We start from the raw sequence: 18,505 nt of genomic DNA on the forward strand, positions 1-18,505 counted from the left end.
AGATGGCCAGGATGTCAATATCTGGGAATTGAAACATAAAAACACAAATATTCCTGGAAAAATGAAAAACAAGCAAAAATAATGAAAAAGAAGTTGAGTTTCCTGGATATAAGTCCTACCCCTGATATCTTTCTGGCCTTACCTTGAGCAGGTCTTGGGCATGTGCATACAAGCTCAGAAAACAGGTGAATTACCACAATAAGTCTTTTCAGTTTGGAAAAAAAAGAGGAAACATGAGAACCTGGTCTTAGCCCAGTAGAAACTTGCTGGGTTCACTAACTGTGTACTTGCTCTCTTTCTGTCTGTCTGTCTCATTATGCTAAGTTGGAGCTATGACTTCACTCTCCATGGAAGCTAAGTTTCTCTTTCCTGGATGCTTGGAATGGGCCAGAGAAAAGTTATTAGAGGGTAATGGTCATGTCTAAAAAATCACATTTATTTATCTTCACCTGCCCTCCTCACGTCATTATCATTCCACAGAGGTCTGTATATAGAAAGCAGAGATTAAATAGCCAAGATGAACATCAAAAGAATAACAGCAGTACTGAATAGATCAATGTGGCCTCTTTCCCAATGGTCTTAGGGGCTTTATATATACTGAGCCTGGTTCTCACAGGGACAGACCAAGAGCCTGGGCAGATGCCTGGGATGTTTGTGTGGGCTGACGCTGACCCTCTCCTAACTATATATCCCTGTTCCATTTTCTAAAAAACGTGTCTAATATAGAGAACTAGTTCATGTCTACAGCCAGAATTATACTTTGATACTAGACCTTGATTTAGGACTTTTCTTAAAAAAGATATCTATTGACAAAACTAATCTTTTGTTTTGCTTAACACGTTTGTACTGCCTTGAGTAAGGCCATTAGGGTCCATAAGTAGATGGAAATGCATTTGACTCTGTCCAGTTACACTTAGTTTTCAAAATGTCTTCCATTCCACAGAGGTGATATAGGCTTGGTCATCATTTTCAAGTGTTTTAACAATTGGTAGGGCTTCCCTCGTGACTCAGTCAGTAAAGAATCTGCCTGCAATGCAGGAGACCTGTGTTTGACCTCTGGTTCGGGAAGATTCCCTGGAGAAGGGAATGGAAACCTGCTCCAGTATTCTTGCCTGGAGAATTCCATGGACAGAGGAGCCTGGAGGGCTATAGTCCATGGGGTCGCAAAGAGTCAGACACAATGGAGCCACTAACACTTTTAACAATTGGTAATTAGCAGAAGAGATCTTAAAAAATATAGTGATTGACCTTCACCACAGATGCATATATAAAATCCTGATTCATTTATTTTGAAATCATTCTCCCCTGCTGGAAATAGATAGCTATAATATATACATTTATATATGTGTGCACAATCAGCCTTAGCAATACCGCTGTGAAGGAGATGAGGATAGATGGTTTTCTATTTGTTTGACAAATACACTATTACATAGACAGGTTAAGTGATTTGTCCCATAAGGAAGGGTGGAGATGAAAAAAAAAAAACAAAACCTGTCACATCTGTCCTCAGGTTATACCACTCTGGAATTGGGTAGCCATTATTGCTTTTGAGCAACTTGATCTAAATGTTTGGCAAGGCAACTTTCCTGAAAAAAGATCTTACACTTCTTTCTTTTCCATTGGTACTTTCTTTCTCCCTCTCTCTTCCTCCCCTCTGAGATCATTATAAACTATTGGTAAATGTGGCTGCTCTAAGTTTATGTTTGCTCTTCATGAGTTTAGATGGATTTTAGCTCTTCAGAAAGCATAAGAAAAAAAATCATCTCTGAAAGGTAATAATGATAAATAATACTGAAACAGTGGGTTTGAGTTAATGTCATGGTAACAGTTGATATGGGTACAAGTGAGGTCTTGGACTCACCATTCACAAGAGCTAGTCTACTGGTTCTGAGTTGACTTAAGAAGAAGCAAAGGCTTCTCTGAGGCAGAACACACTTGTCAATTCTCTGTTGTCCTCCTGGGACTTTAGACATGGGCCAAACCTTTCTGCTGCACCTTTCTGTGAAGTGCTGCAACTTGGAGCTGTCCTCTGTTCTACACTAGGGCTACATCCTCTAAGTTCTTGACCTCAGATAGTCCTTCTCTATTTTGGTACATATTTGCTTGATGCTCATGGTGCTATATTTGATTTAAAATATTGGCCTGGCTGTTATTTGGCCAAGGAAAGACTGTTTTGCTATCACTTTAATTCTTTATTATCTATTTTGCTAATTATTTATGTGAATAAAAAATATCCTCAACTTCTTGCCTCTTTTCATGCTTCTGGTTAATGTTTCACAATGTTATCTCACAAAATACTTGGGAAATACAATTTGGTTTTAATAAGTCCTAAACAAAGCACAATTGTGAAAGAAAACTGATAGAGAATGATATAAAATAAAATTTGAAGGTAAGTGTGATGAGTTACTTAGTTCTGAAGTATCTACCACTCTTAGTCCTTTATATTAGAATGTAATATTGCCAAGAAATTTGTTACCCGTACTAATTGTTTTTTAATGAAGGGACAAAATGATGTTTCTTCTCTGATGATAAGAACTGCAAGCCCAGCAATATAACAAACAGCACCCGAGTCGCATCTGTGATGTGAAACTGGCTTCAGTGATTTCTCTCAATGGACACTGCTCAGTCAAGACCTTCAAGCAAGCTGCTACGGTTTAGGACCCAGACTCCACAAGGAACGTCCCAGTTCCCTACAGAATCTGGGCTGGCTGTCATCCCATTCTGTATCCAGTCCGCAGTTGCCACTCAGTCACGTAGAGCGTGAGTCTGGGGACGACACACAGTGGAATAGGAAAGGCTACAGAGCTCTGTCATACCAGCACATTTATTGTAAGGAACTAGTTATGCTGCAACTGCTTTGCTCTTTTATATTCTAGGCAACACACTGGTGAATATAAGTCATAATGAACATATTCAACATTTTTTCCATCAGTTCAATACATTATTCATAAATATTAGAGATGGAAAAGACCTTGTAGATTTCCGAGTCCAAACTTTCTTTCTGTACTGCCCTTTCCCCCCAACTGTTGTTGCTAGCTCAACAAAACAAGACAACAACAAATCACATGAAGAGAGGAACAAATTCACAAGTTTAACAAGTAAAAAGGAAAGCTCCAATGAAGCCTGTATTGAAGGTGGGGAAGTCCAAGGCCTTCCCTTCCTGCTGGTGGAGCTCTGAAGACTAAGAGTAGCCCTTTGCTGTGAAGATGAGCCAAGGGAGAAAAATGCTAATTTCTTCTCTTGAGAATCACAATTCAAGGTAAAGCCCAAGAGGCAACCCTACGTCCTTGGTCAAGTGCTTCCTATTTGTCTCTACAACCTGGTGTGGATTCAGGCATTCTTCTCTCCTGTTGGAATTTGAGATACTGACAATAATGATAAAATGAAAATGTATAAATGAATAGAGAGTTAAAACTACTAGAGAATGCTCCCTGGGATTATCTGTACTATCAAGATAGGAAAACTTTGCAGATGCTACTGTCTCTCTAGAGGAATAAATGCTTGCATTTTAATATTCTCAGCAGCTGGTTCTTGTTGAATGCCATCAGGATGATTCAGCCACCCACCAGGAACACCAGTAACAGCAAGTGCACACAGAGAAATCTGCAAAACTTTCTTCTCTTGATGCCAACACTATTACTCTGGCAAAGTCAGAACCCTTTATTGAATTATCAGTTCTACTAAATGTGACCTTGTTCCCGTCACAAATACCAACTCCCTCTCAAATAAATGGAACTTCTGGCTGATAAAGATGCAGCATTCTTCCTGATTTGAACACCCCTGCTGTCAGAATCTCCTTGACTATGGCCATGTGACCTGCCCCTTTAAATTTTCTCACTATTCACTGTAACCCCCAAAGAACCAGTCAGGTCCATACACATTCCGAGTCGACCTTGCAGGCCATCCTTCCTACAGCTGACCCTATACATTTAATGCTATATCTCTACCCTGACATGCCCCAAGTTATTTTTCATTTCCAGTTTTTAGAAGTCTCTCATTTCCACAGAATGGAGTTGTATGCCCAGAAAACAGAAATGTGAAGATGAATCGCATAGACCCTAGATTTCATTGATACAGAATTATCAGACCACATTCAATTTAAGACAAAAAATTCTATACTTGCCCCCTTCTTCAAACATACCAAATTAGACACTAAAAGAGAAAAATGCCAAAGATGACAGCTAGCTATCAAAAATGTCTCACTGTATTATTTTCTGGTCCCCAAAGTAAAATCTAAGGACATTCAACACAGATTCAGGTGCTCTCAACAGCCATGAAAATATATGGCTGGAGAGGGAATCTATAAATGTAATGAATACACAATTGGCTTATAACAGATGCAACTAAAATTAAATTCGATATCTTGACCTGCTCTCCAAAGTGAAAGTTTCTAGTTCAGGCTGCAGACAGTGGTATAACCAGCTCATTAATCACATGAACCAGAACTATAAGCTGACACTTTTGGAGATGCTTCAAAGAGCAGTCCTGCACGGTTGGGGGGTCTGTGGGGAACCTGAAAGGGAAGGCAGAACCGACAGTTTAGAGTGAGCAATACTGCTGTCTTTTATGGTATCCACAGGTCAGCCAGGGCTGACTATTCTAAACTTACAGGAAAAAAATGGAAAGATTTTTGTAAGGAAGTAATGGGACCTATGAACTTATATAAAAAGATTTGATACATTTTTATTCAGTTCCTATTAAGTAAAAGTCATTGTGTTTGTTGCTTGAAGGGAAAGGGAATCTTAACAATAGTAATAGTAACAACAACAATGATATGGAGCGATGACTACTCGCTAGTCATGTTGCTAAGCCTTCTATATACTCCATTTCAGGAATTCTTACAATTTCCCAGCAAGGTAGTTAGTAGTGTTCATTTTCCTCCTTTACAGATGTGGAAACTGAGGCCCAGTGAAATTAAGGGCATTATCCCAAATTACATAGACCTGTTCCTTACATTATAAATAAACACACAAATGGCTAATCTATAAGACATGACAAAAGCATTCAAGGACAGAGTATTGTAGAAATAAAGAAGGCAGAATTGCTTCTGCTTGGGATCACCAGGGGAAAGGAACAGGGGTGTGGGAATGTGGTGTGTGCTTAGGAGACAAGGAGTAGCCTAGTTAACACAGCACTCTCTGATTAGAACTCATATTTGATAAGATGGTAAGATACATTGATATGTACAGGAAGATTTCTAAAAAGAAGGACTTCTTTCTAAAGTATTTTCTGACTACAATTTCTCAAAAATTTTTTTCTTTCTTTTTCTTTCTTTTTTTCCATTGGTGGGAATAGAGGGAAGAAGAGAAACGAAATACAAGCTTACCTTGGAGGGGACATGAGGACCATGTAGGGGGAGCAATGTTAGGAGCAGAGAGTGTCCAGGGAGTCCCAGGGTGGGTGCAATTTCTTTCATTTCCCAGAATGCTGTACCCTTATCACACATATTTGACCCTTGCCCCATATATAATAGGATTATTGGTATCAAAATAGGAACCCTAAAGTCTTGGTTACTCTGCTTTCTTCTTCAATTACTTCTGGAATTTTATTTATTTATTTTTTTAAAAAATTTGTTTTAGGGGTCAGGCTTATGGTATAGAGTAGTAGCTAGAAAACTTGAATTGTAGTACAATTTGCCTTCCTCATCTTGAGAAAGTTTTATCATTTCTCTGTTTACATTTTCTTATTAGCATGGTCAAATGCTCAAATACTCAAAGAGCATTTCTTCTTCTGTTGAACACCCTGATCCTCTGGTGAAAATAAAATCTTGTGCTCTTCCAAAAATTTGCCATTCTTCTCTGTCTAGAACCACTGGTTTACAGAATCCCATGTATAGCACCACTAGTCAAGATGAATTCGTGGAGATTCAGTTTCTCTGTTTTTTAAGCTTTTATTTTAAATGGTGTTTTAAAAATGTAAGTCGTAATATATGAATTATATATTTTAAAAAATTCTGCATGGTCTTGCACCAGATATTCAGTATACTTTTCTGGAGAGTTTGCTAATCCACTCATCCTTATTGAGATATCTAAGGCTCCTTCAAGCTCTAAGATGCCATGATTATGATTCTATGATGCTGACACTTGCTTTGTCGACACTTAAAGCAGAGCTTTTCAACTTCAAACAATAGAATAAGTTGCTATAACAATTACACTTACATGAATCTTTAAGCAAATGTACATAACAGCTCTTTACAACTATTATCACACTGGACAGCCATAGCCAAAGCTTAGGAGGTTGTTAAAATTCTCTGCAAAAGCAAATTCTGATTCTAGAAGGAAAAAGTATTGCCTTTCTATCTACTTCTAAAATTAACTTGGTTTTTTTTTGGAGGGGGCGGTATCTGTTAATTCCACAGCCAGCTATAAGCTTTAAGCATCTCCAATAACTTTCATCATTAGCTTCCACTCTGTCATGACTTCTATATCTCACCCTTCTGACCTTGGCCACTGAGGTTAGTCTTACTGATGTAATCAAGCATGCTTCTTTGTAGTTACATTCGTCACAGTGCTCATTAGAATTATCATCATTCCTACTGCACCTTAGGTCAACGAAATTAAATGTGCTTATGTGATTTGTTGTCATTTTAATTTTTCAGCCAGGATTTCTTCATCCAGAAGGACAATTTCATTTTATCTGATCAATAAATAACTAGCCAGTCAAATGACTCTGGAAAGACTGGTAGAAAATCATTCTTTGGGGCAAAACCTAAGTCTAGAGAGGTTTTTAGAAACCTGGAAAGTGGCACTTCACTGACCTGGAATCCATAGGTTCGAAATATATTGATGTCAAATTAGTCTTCTAGTATAGTAAAGCAATAAGGATAAAATTTACATGATTTATATTTATGTGTGTGTTGAATTTAATAAATTAATTAGGAGTCAAGGTATTTTTGAAGAGAATTCAGTCTGTTCCACAATGACTAATTCACTGACTCTCAGATATAGCCTAAAATATTTTTTTGCTGTAGCTTTTACCTCATTTTTTTCAAGATAAAGAATATACACAGACTGTGAAGTGACAATGCAGTCCACTGTGACCTTCTATATATTCCTCAACTTTTGCTCTTTCTATGGTCAGGGTATGTACAAATAAATAAATCTACAATAGTTTTAAGTATAGAAAAATTTTTTTGGCTAAACTCTGAAAACATAGCTTAAGTAGAGTTGAAAGCTTGGCATCTCATCATTTCTTTATATTATAAGGCTTACAAATGCCACCTTATAAAAGATATATTTGTTTATTTTCATGTTCAATCAAAAGTGTAGAGTTTCAGGTCTAGGAATGGATTACAGATCGTTTTCTCCTGGTTATTTTTGGCTTTAAGTATATTGATCATTTTATCATTTTCTTGTTTTAAACTGCTTTAAACACAGCACAAATGTTATTCTCATCATGCCAGAAATGGGTTTGGAATTGATTTTGAGTTTCCATCAATTTTACTCTTTGCTCTCTGTGAGAAGTTTTTCACTTGCTTAAATTCAAAAGGATAGTTTTGTTCAAAAGATGTCAGAGTACAGCATTCAGAGATCCTTAGCTGGACAAAAAAACTGACATTTTCTTCTTTTCAACAAAAAAAAAGTAATAAAATTACTGCATCTATTGCTATGAACTTTATTGAAATTAGGGAAGAATCATTCATATGAATGCAATTTCAGGGGCTTCCCCCCTCTTTCTCTTCATGTAAGTGTTTGACAAAAGCATGTATCTTCTGAGAAGCTGGCCTGATTGGTCCAGGTTGGCACTGTTTCAGTGTTTGGCCTACGGCGGCTGCTTAGGAATAATTTCGTCTCATCCTCTCTATTTTCCTGGACTGTATCGGACTCAGACACGTGGTATGCAAAGGAAATCCAAGTCCCTTAAAAATGCTATTTCTTTTGGTATTAAAGCCAAGCCCAGTTCTACTTTGGCCAAATGATCTTATCAAGATTTACAAGAGATATTCAGTAATATCTCCAATCTGGGAGAAGACATTCCACTAAGAAAGATCATTTACTACATACAGAATACATATATCTTCCCATCCGGTACCAGGGAAGGACATGATCAAACTTATCCTATTGTTACTGAGAATAATATAACACCGAAGCAAATTTTACGCCGTTATTCATTTCAATTAATTTAAACAGAAATAAACAAGTAGTTCTTTCCATATTAAAGCAGGTATACTGAAGATTTATTTCCAGTTATCGCTGAAAATATTTTGGCTTCCATAAAGGAACCTTCCTAACACTGCTGCTTTGCCCTCCTCTGCACTGTCACAATTCAGAATTTGTCACATTTCAGCCAGGTTCCCTAGACTAATTGGATGAAACAACTGCATTACAGTATTAAGATTCCTTTGCAGAATCAAATGAGAGGAGATCTGCACAGTTCATATAGCCTGGAAGATTTGTAACCAACACAGTCCAAATCCTATATGTTACAATACATCTTTCTACGTTTACAGTAATAATCACTTTTATAAAAACTGTTACGATTTAACTTCACACTTAAGAACATCAACAAACATAGGGAGAAATTTAGATATATAACCTTCAGTTCCCACCCCATCCTTATTTCTCCCCTGTGCTGTTTCATGTTTCAGAGCGAAATGCTTACTCTTTTTTGAAGAGTCACGAAATCTCTTCTCTAGCATTCTAAGCCCTTGATTTTCCGTGTGTAGCATGACACACCTTGAAACAGAGAGCCCCACACACCAGAGTGGGACGTTAACTTAAATACAGACTTAGGGGGAAGAGCTCCATCTACTGAATCAGTTAGATCACAGTTTGTACCCTATAGTTATCCCATTCACCACTTTCAACCTCTTAAAGACTCTGAGGATAACTGAAAAGTTACAGACCCCCCAAACAGCTTTGAGTCTGATGCCATTTTGAATACTTTCCAGTTACCCCGAGTCTCTTTCCTTCGCCCTTCCCAATCTCCAAAGCTTTCCATGTTTCAACATAAAAGAAAAATGGGATGCTCTGCTGTATAAATCATACCCGGGAAAAGGTAGAAAACCATTGGTAATAGAAAGAAAAGCCCCAGATAGCTGACAGGAAAGCAACAGAAAAATTCACTCTACCTGACCCATTGGCAGCCCAGGTAAGAAGCAAAGGGAAGAGTAGCCTACTTATTCCTTTTGCCTTGCATCATCGCTGGGGAAGTCTGCAGCCACCCAGGATCAGCTCTTCTGGGCTCTCCCCAGTTGCATAGTGTTGTTGTGGCATTGGGAATTTGCTGTGGCTTCGTAAGATTATGGGGATATGCTTCAGCAAGCCAAAAAAGTCACAAACAAAATTCAGGAGAGAAAAAAAAAAAAAGTACAAAAACAGCTGATCTGACTGGGGAAGCACTTGGCATTTTCCTACATATGCCACAATTTTCTTTGGTATTTCCTGGTTCTATGATCAGAAAATTTATCATACCGTGTTTACTATTGTTGTGTTTTCAGGGTTGCTGGTGGCGAAGGGTGGTTCAGTGAGAGCAAGCAGAGTGGGGAGCAGCAAGGTAAAGACTACTTCTACTTGTTTGAAAGCTTTCCAGGGTATCATGAGGTTAACAAAGTTCCTTCTTCAGAATACTGAAGACATATAGAAATCATATATAAGAAAAAATAGCCATAGTCTTGTTAGATTGAGAAAGTAAAAAGGAAAAAAATTTTTAATACGGAACAAAGCAAATCGTATCTGAATAAACCCGAATGTTAATATAGCTGCATAAGATTCAAGGGTATGTAAGACATAAAAATACTTCATAAGTTAAGCTAAATTATTAGAATACAAAAAGACAGTGATAAGTATGTACACATATTAAATAATCAGAAGGAAGCAACAGTTAGTTGGATTTCTAAATTACAGAAAAATACTAAAATGTAATAATAAAAGTTTGGATGAATGCTAATCCTCTTTTATGCAAAAATAGAATTAATGTAAATGTAAAGTGAAGCTGTGTGTGTGTGTATGTGTATTTGCACAAAGTATTACTGACTGACATTGAAAGATGCTATGTTACATAGAAATGAAAACTTTGAATTATTTTAAATTGGGCATTTAAAGTATCAAATTAACCTGGCAGGTTTTTTTTTCTTTTTAAAAAATACATTTAATTTTCCAGTTCTGTTTTAAATCATGGAAAGAAAAAAATATAAAAGCACTGCATAGATGCACAATATGTATTTTGTAAAAAATTTCATTTGCATTTCTTAGAATATTTAGTTCTCAAAAAACGGCTAATTGGCTTTTCTTCAAGCTTCTGCAAGACACAAGACAAGTTCAGTTCTGAGTCAAGAAAAACTATGAGAAACTTCACCTCAAAATGAAATTTATTTGGATAGTTATAAAGGCCTGAAAAATGAGATTATCTCCACCATAACTATAACAAACAGCTAATGAATAAATAAATTCTGAAAAGAATCAATAAGAATTGCAAAGTCTGAGAGGGTCATCGCAGACTTGAAAAAGGTAAGCAAGTGAGGAAACATCAAATGGAGTTAATGGATATAGAGCATTCTGAAAAATGGAAAGTGTTAACAATCACCGACAGGAAAGAATATACTTCCACAGGGATGACAACTAGAAAATGAAACAAAACAACACAAAACAACTGGAAATATATATTTCCTGGAGCAAAGTATGACTACTGATTCAGCAAGAGAAGAACCTACTTCTTTGTCACTCCCTTTGGAAGCCTTGTTAAAAAAAAAAAAAGGTTGCACAAAAGATACATGTGTTCTTTTTCTGGTATTATTACAGGCCCACCTAGATTTAGATTTAGCTTTAGATTCCAGATGAGATCAGACATGTTCAGACTAGCACATCCTTGTTCTGTAAGCACAGAGCTGCTATCATCTCACTGGCAAATTCTCGGATCCCCAAATTTATGCACAATAGATGCTCTTAAAAATTTTCTACTTCAGTCAAATACCTCTCTGAGTTCAATTTTTTATTATTTCACTCTGCTAACATTAAGCTGAAAAGTTAAGGCAGGCGACTCCCATTAGAAAGGAAAGTTGAATAGTACTTACCCTAAGTATAATGTGCAAGCCTTAAAGGCGGAATCTACTTCTGCTCTAGGGTTTTTAGAAAGGAATCCAGGTCTAAACTCAGCTCTTGCCCTTTTCCCTTCTGGAAAACTGAGTAGACTCACAGAAGGTGGCTCTGAGAAAGATCTTACAAATCAACAGCCTTACCTGTGGCCATTCAGAAGACTGCACTTTGGTGTGTGTTTAAAACTATGAATAAAGTCAGATACAGCGCATGCTCAGCAGACAATTTAAAAATATTTATAACATTGTTGTTTCAAAAACAAATTTCCTCAAACAAAGCAAAACTCACATTTCTGATCCATGCCAAGTTTAACGTTCTGAGACAAAGCTGTTTTGGAGTTTTCCGCTGGGGAAAAAAGGGCTTCTAAAATTTTTTGTTGAACGAAAAACAGTTCTCTCTTTCCTTTTGGGTACTCTTAAAGAGGTGGAATAAAATTTGCTCTAAGTTTCAACAAAATCCACCTCAGGCTAAGATAAGGCAGTAGAAATTGGAGATCTATAAAAAAATAATTTTGGAAAGAGTAACAAGGAACTAAAAACTATGAATTTAAAGAATTTAATGGTCATCTGTACCTTCAAGCCAGTCGTGTTTGTTACTATACCAAAAAAAAAAAAAAATCTTGATACAAACAGGGTATATCATGTATACATAAGTTATGCATTAATAAGAATAATGCACAGACAACTCTTGCGTATCTAGAGAAGTTATGTTTTACTTTTGCTAACTAAAATCTGAACTCCTGAAGACTGAAAAAGAAATATATCAAAAATACAGGAGAAACCCAGGAATAATGTCAGTATATTTCCTCTGTTTTTCATAGCAGGCATGGAGAAGAAGGCAATCACATATCTGTTAAATTTTGAGTTATACAAAATAAAAATTGGATCAAATACGGGTTTTAAAGTCCTAATTACTGCAGCAGGAATGCCTGTTCCCCTTGGCTGGGAATTTTTCCTCTTTCTCCTCCTGAGTGTCCCTAAGTATTCCATTTTATCATCTATCACCAAACCCTGCATGGCCCATAGATCTCCTAGACCTTATTTAAATTTCTCACGTAAGTCTCTGAATGACTTTCAGCCCCTGCTCTACTTTCCAGGGGTGCTCATCTGGCCTCAGAAAAGCTCCACAGACACATAGTTCAGTATTTCTGACACTTTCAAGCTCAGCAGAGGGTGCCAAAAAAAAAAAAAAAAAACCCCGATTAAAAAAAAAAGTTTATTAAAGTGAAACTAGGAGTGCAGATTTGAAGAAGTTGCTTCTACTTTAATTTCCCTCTCAACTCAGCACAGGTGTTTCCTAACTTAAACTATTGTGCATGCTGATGAGGGGGAGGGTGAAATTAAGGTGAGGGAGTGGGCTAAACACCGATCAGGACCAGCAAGCATTTTGGATCTGTAGCCTCATGTGTTAATGGACATGTCTAAAAATGGACCCCCCAAAATGCCTAGAAGGAGGTTTCTTTTTGGCAAATGATTAAACCAGTATACTGAAATAATTAAAGCTTTGTCCTTAAAGAAAGCATCAGAACAGAACAGAAACAAAGATAAAAATTGCACACACATATGCATGTGCACACACACTCTCTCACACACAGATACACACAACTAGCGGGTGAAGGGAGAGGGAAATTAAATAAAAGAAAACAAACAGAGTCCTAACAGGCCATTCTCCGAAAAGGAATCTAAATAAAAAGTCATATGATATCTGATAGTGCAGGACACGTCGCCAAGAACTGGAGCGGATTGCCTACAGGAAGAAAGAGCCAGTGTATTCCAGCTCAAAGAGCTTTTCTTTCCTCCTCCTCTATTTTTTTTCCCTTTTCTCCTCGACTGTGAATGTGTTACTCTCAGGTCAGATGCACGAAGAATCGCAGAATGACAGCGATCACCTTTCCCTACTCCTGGCGGCGCGACTGGCTGATAGGAGCTGCCTGAGTTGGGATCGAGAGGGGCTGGTGCAGTTTTCATATGAGCCTCTTCAGGAGCCCCTCTGTCTCTTCCATAAACCCCTTTGGTCACATCAAAAACAGACACCCCCTAAAAAGTACAAGCAGAAAACAAAAATGCAAACACAACAGCCCATGGCAACAAAAGAGTTCAAGGCAGAAAAAAAAAAAATCAGAAACAAGTCAAAAGGGAAAAAGAAGAGGAAAAAAAAAGCTCTTGCTTTCAATATAAAACTTTTTTAAGACCGAGTTTCTTTTCTCTTATTTTGATGACTTTCTTTTTAAAGATCTTTTTCTCTTTTTCTCCTTAAGCACTCTTAAGAGCATTAAAAATCTCTACAGAAATACAGAAAAGTCTCAAGGCGAAATACTATAAGAAGTGAGTTACCCTAGAGAAATTTGGATTTGCCAAAAGTTCCCCTCATTCTAATGTCTTTCAGCGAGTCCAAGTGCAAACACTGGCCACCTAGCTCTTGTTTTTTTCTCTGATGGGTCATTACTGAGGCAACACATACACACTAAGGTTTTCCAAAAAGACTCCTTGTTATCAAGTTACTTCAAACATAAGGCGCTCACACCTCCCAGCCAGAAGGGCTTACTGACTAGATACCACTCTCTGCCCTGTTATGTATTACATCCCTGAGAAGCAGTTACATAAATGTACTCTAAAAATATGGAAAAATGTATATATCTATATTTTCCCTACAGTTTCCCACCTCAGGGACAAGAACAGATTATATTTTCAGTGGATGGAAAAAAAAAAAAAGGAAAGGGAAGAGTTTCTGAATCTTGAAACAACTGTTGTAGCTGATTTCCACTTAGTAAAATAGTTATTTGTAGTTAGGTACTGCCTATAGTATATATTTAAGGATTTTTGTGGTGCTTGTGAATTTCCCCCTTGTTCAGTTTTGTGTCTATTAAGTATCCTAAAGAGATTTTCAAATAGCAATCAAAATATAAATGCATTAGGAGGAAAACTTTTAGAAAGAAAACACTGAGTTTACAATTCAAGGATGTTAGTATAAAGATACAAATGTACAGCATATATAAAAGGTGGAATTGTTTACACGTTTTGCACAGACAGTTCACATGATTTCTTTCTTCTTTTGTTGGAGCATTAATTTGAAAATGATAAGCACTCTGGAATGTTTGCTACAAACAAATTCATGGTGAAAATACACATGCATAGGCAAAAAAATCAAATGGAGAACACGCAAAGCTACGTGGCAATCAGAATCGTAGAAAAATCTCTGTCTAGGCTATATTTCGCTTGAACTATAGTGGATCACGGATGGGGCAGTAATCTCTCTGTTTTGTTTTTTTTTTTTTTTTGCCATTTACATCATTAAATAGAAACAAAAATAAAATATAAATATCTGTTCCTTTAGTACCTTTTCTTAATAACTAACAAGTGACACAAACGGTACCTTTTAAACGGATGCAAAAACTTGTGAGACCGAATTGTGAGACCCCCATTGGTATTTTGGGAACCCAAATCCCATAATTAACTTTTTACTCAAGTGGCAAAAGTAGAAGATGTTCTTGCCACTAAACTGATTATTTTGTGGAGTCTTGTTCTCTGCTCCACAGGATTTTAGGGACCCAGAATGGGTAAAAGAGATAGTAAGAGAGGATGTATCCTGAACAACTTTTATTGTGAGTAGAAAAAAATACCATGGAGTGAGCATAAGAACAGTCGGATTTAGAAAGATTAAAAGAAGAGAAAAGAGCAACATATCCAACTTAATTAGTCTTTTTCCTTTTTATTTTTTATGTATATATATATTGGGGTGATAGGGAGAAAAGATAACTGGATTTCTTTGGGAACGTCTTTGTGTCTTTATAGAGTAAATGTTCTGTTCCTGTCTCTCTTTTTAGGCGAAAAACTAATAAAAATAGAAAAACATATATCAGACATTAAGCTCACTCCCCCCCCCCCCACCCCTTCCCTTTGTAAAGAACTCTTTGTTCTCTAGTGAAAATGCTGAAAAATCCCCGGGCAGCTACTCCCTGAAACAAGTGCAAAACACTTAGAGGCTTTTGGGCTGGCTGGGAGCCAGGAACCCTCCCGCTGTCTGGTTAGAAGAGGAAAAAAAGAAGAGAGAGGGAGAGGGAGAGAGGGGAAGAGAGATGGGGGGGCAGAGAGAGAGAGAGAGAGACAGGAAGAGAGAGAGAGAGGAAGAGAGAGAGGGGAGAGAGAGAGAGAGAGAGAGAGAAATTGGAGCTTCCTTTAATAGACATAGGAAGCAGCGTTTTTTTTTTTTCTTTTTTTCAAAACTGGCGGTCAAGCGTTAAGTAACTCCCGTCTAAATCCACCTGCTAGAAATGAACTTGGGTAACCCCCCAGGGGTGCACAAAGACAGAGAAGACAGTAACATACTCCATACTCTTTCCCACCCCCCGTTGTACTGCTTCCATTCTTTCTGCTCCCATACACAAATGCCCACAGATCTCACACCACCCCCTTACCCCCCAACAACAAACACAGCGAAATACATGCTCCCTCAGTCTCCTAAAAAAAAAAAAAAAAAAGGCTTTTCCATCTCCGTTGCGACACAGTGATAAGGGGTAGCGAACATCTCATACCTGGTGTGAATGCTAATCAGTCAGGAGTTCTCCTTTTCCCAAGACAGGGAACTGTTTCCTTCCAAATTTATTAGAACCTCCTCCACTGCCTCTTTGAAAAACCTTCTTTGTCACCCTCTCCCAAGTCCCGATACTTCTTTAAAAAAAAAATGGCTTCGGAGCTCCTTCTATTCTTGATATTGATTCTCTCTCTCTCCCCCCACCCCTCCTCCTCTCTCCTGTCTGTGTCTCTTCTGAGTGGTCTATTGATAAGTCCCTGGAGGCACTGGGTCAGCCTGCCCGTAGGAAACCAGACACAATGCACAAATCTCCGAGTGCCATTCTGCCATCAGCAAGCAGACCACGTTTAGGAGAGAGAGAGAGAGAGGGAAAAAAAAAAAAAAAAAAAACAGTAGAGCAAGAGACAGAGAGAGAGAGAGAGAGAGAGAGACCAACCGAGGGAGGGAGAGACCGAGGAGGGGGGGGGAGAGAGAGAGAGGAGGAGAGAGACAGAGGGAGAGAGAGAGACACGGAAGGAGAGAGAGAGTGTGAGAAAAAGACTGATTGGAACAGGAGGGAGGGAGAGAGAGAAAGGGAGAGGGAGAGAGCGCGCGAGAGGGAGAGCGACACTGCCAGTCAGGTTAATCATCCCTACTTTAATTAGCTGTTCGGCTTAGACATAAAACAATTGAATTTGAATGATCTGTCAGCAGGCTCGGCTGAACCAAAGGGGAAAAGCGAATATTACAAAAAGACTGTTGGTGTGTTCTGATAAGCAATACTGCTCGTACTGACAAATCCTCAAAGGGGGAACTATTAAAACTTACAACTAAACAAAAAGTGCAAATATAAATGGCACTAGATAGAGGTCTTTTTTAAAAAATGGAGTTTTCTCCCCTAGTTTTATCAACGGTAGATATTTATATGCAAGTGCCAACATATTAGGGTCTGTGTGTAATGTGTGAAAGTTTATTAACGATGGTCTAGGAGTGTAGCAGACAGATGCTGCAGAGAACAAGACAGGTACAGTCGGATGCCGAGTCTAGATCCTGGAGGGAGATGGATGCTGGAAGAAGAGGCACTGTGGCAATAGATCAGCACAGACAGTCAGTGGGCAGACAGGCAGACAGATTTTAGGCACGGCACGATCTCATCTGAAAAGGCAAAAGTTCTGATGCAATAATAGGTGCAAAACAATCCATCCATCCTCCTCTCCCGGGAGCACTGCAAGGTACAGTTAAAACAGATTAATCTTTGTGACAAACAGAGCTGGCAAGGCAGACTATGGCAGACACTGAAGGCGATTCGCAGACCAAAGAGTACCAGAGCCGGGAAAAGCCACAGAGATCAATCTCTCCAACGCCCTCATTTAGCAGATAAGGAAACTGAGGACTAGAGACTCAGGCTAATAAATCACAACGGCAACAGCAGTGTCGACATCAGAACCCAGGGCTCCAGTGGCCCACCAGTGCTGTTTCTGTTTCCAGTAGACAAGCCAACTTCCAGCTTTCTTTACAAATTCTGGCCCAACAGGTATGGAAGTCACTGTTGTCTCCAGAATAACCAGATACTTCCATCTATATAGTTAGTGCCCACACCTCTAATTTTTAAAAACGTCTAAGTAGCTGAGTGGAAAAATAATCTTTTTTTTTTTTTTGGTTCATTTGGAATTCTAGGGATTTAAGTGCTTAATTCATTCTCAGAGAAAAGCAGAAAAATATAACATTGTACAGGCCCAGTCTCAGCAAGGTATAGCTGGTGCCACACTCCAAGCTGGTGAAGACCAGTGGATCGATCTACAAAGACCTCTCCCAGAGTTTGCAATTCTCTTTGTGAATATCATCTGCTACACATCACCAGGCAAAAAGATGGGGTTCTTTCATACAGCTCATTTTTAAAATATAGGCACACTGTGGGTGAAAGTGGTTGTCTTTCAGCTTACAGTGTCATTTTCAGTCACGGATGAGATTTGTTACCTCCAAGATGTGCTATAGGCAACTTTTCCTATATATTTCAATTGAAACGAGTTACTAAATTAGAAAGGGGACACTGTATGATCTACCCACGTAATTGATGGTATCTTTTTAGGACACACATGATCCTATTCAGTAAGAATCTCCCTCTTACAGCAGATAATTGAAGGTAAAAATTTTTTTAAGGGGGAAGAGGTGCTTATGAAGGGAACAGTGCCATCAGATGTTATCGGAGAGATTAAATCTCTTGTCCTAAAACAAGAATGGTGGTGTACATAAAAGCAAAAACTCTCAGTCATGCTTCAGCAACAACATTGCTACTTAGGGTGAAAAAAGAAAACTGAAAGAAATGTCAGGCACCTAGGAGCCCACTCGAAGGCAAGTAATCTGAGAGAAGTCATGGCCAGAGTAATTTAGTTTATTTGCAAGCCAACCTCTTTAACAATGGCTGCTGTGGCATGTCTAAAACACACTGTCCATGGTCAATCGATTTAGGGGGAAGAGGAATCAGTGATTTTGACACCAGCAGGGCCTCCTGCAGGTATGTCTCAAAGCACCTGATAGGCAAGTACCCAGGGAAGACAGTGCAGTCCTTAGTGAATGTGTTCTGGGTGATCTGTGTGAAGGGGGAATGAGCTTTAGCCTCAAATGGACCATTATAACAGTGCGAAAGTCACAGCTGCTCTCAGAGGCTCAGTTTCCCTACCTGTATAAGGTGGTGATATCCATCTCATAAAGTTATTTTGAGGATGACATGAGTTAACACAGATAGAATTTGTGGTCATTAATTACATGGTAGTTTTTATTGAGGTAGGCAGACAATGAGGCTGTGAATAAACAAAACTGAATACTATAGATGTGTTACGGTCAAAGCATGCAAGTTCAAGACACATAGTACATCAAGGATCTAATACACAGATTTCTATTCAAAAGAGTAAAGTTTAGGGCCCTAAGTTCTGGAATCTAAACTTCAAGGATTATCTGAGGGG

General features: G+C 38.3%; 1 protein-coding gene across 41 annotated transcripts in view; it reads right to left on the reverse strand.

The window, feature by feature from the left end:
- Positions 1–18,505, reverse strand: part of ZBTB20 (zinc finger and BTB domain containing 20) — an 846,256-nt gene that overhangs the window by 117,653 nt on the left and 710,098 nt on the right. For 2 of the 41 annotated variants that reach the window (XM_043474958.1, XM_043474952.1), the window contains exon 1: positions 15,565–15,913. The exons of 37 other annotated variants lie outside the window; for them this stretch is intronic. The gene's annotated coding sequence lies outside the window, so the exon portion shown is untranslated. Of the gene's footprint in view, positions 1–11,011; positions 15,545–15,564; positions 15,914–18,505 lie in introns of those variants that run through there. 2 more of the 41 variants (XM_043474959.1, XM_043474956.1) reach the window with 1 other exon arrangement.

Source organism: Cervus canadensis, chromosome 7, assembly GCF_019320065.1.
Source record: "Cervus canadensis isolate Bull #8, Minnesota chromosome 7, ASM1932006v1, whole genome shotgun sequence".
Lineage (NCBI taxonomy): Eukaryota > Metazoa > Chordata > Mammalia > Artiodactyla > Cervidae > Cervus > Cervus canadensis.